This window comes from Hippichthys cyanospilos, unplaced genomic scaffold (assembly GCF_059441005.1).
Source record: "Hippichthys cyanospilos isolate Australia breed blue-spotted pipefish unplaced genomic scaffold, RoL_Hcya_1.0 HiC_scaffold_92, whole genome shotgun sequence".
Lineage (NCBI taxonomy): Eukaryota > Metazoa > Chordata > Actinopteri > Syngnathiformes > Syngnathidae > Hippichthys > Hippichthys cyanospilos.
In genome coordinates this window covers 27,501-28,038 of record NW_028283448.1, presented here as the reverse complement: position 1 = coordinate 28,038, position 538 = coordinate 27,501, and positions in this window count along the sequence as shown.

The window sequence follows — 538 nt, the reverse complement described above, 5'->3', positions numbered from 1 at the left end:
ACTCGGCCTGACTTCAGCACTTCTGCCCCTGAGTTGGGCGACCAGGGGCGTTTGGGGAACCGGGCGGACACCGGCACTTTGCTCTTTTTTTGGCCGCTTTAGGGAACCAGGACACTCGGCCTCATTTCAGCACTTCTGCCGGTCAGTTGGGCGACCAGGGGCGTTTGAGGAACCGGGCGGACACCGGCTTTTTGCCTAATATTTGGCCGCTCCAGGGAACCAGGACACTCGGCCTCATTTCAGCACTTCTGCCCCTGAGTTGGGCGACCAGGGGCGTTTGGGGAACCGGGCGGACACCGGCTTTTTGCCTAATATTTGGCCGCTCCAGGGAACCAGGCAACTCGGCCTCATTTCAGCACTTCTCCCCTGAGTTGGGCGACCAGGGGCGTTTGGGGAACCGGGCGGACACCGGCACTTTGCTCTTTTTTTGGCCGCTCCAGGGAACCAGGCAACTCGGCCTGACTTCAGCACTTCTGCCCCTGAGTTGGGCGACCAGGGGCGTTTGGGGAACCGGGCGGACACCGGCACTTTGCTCTTT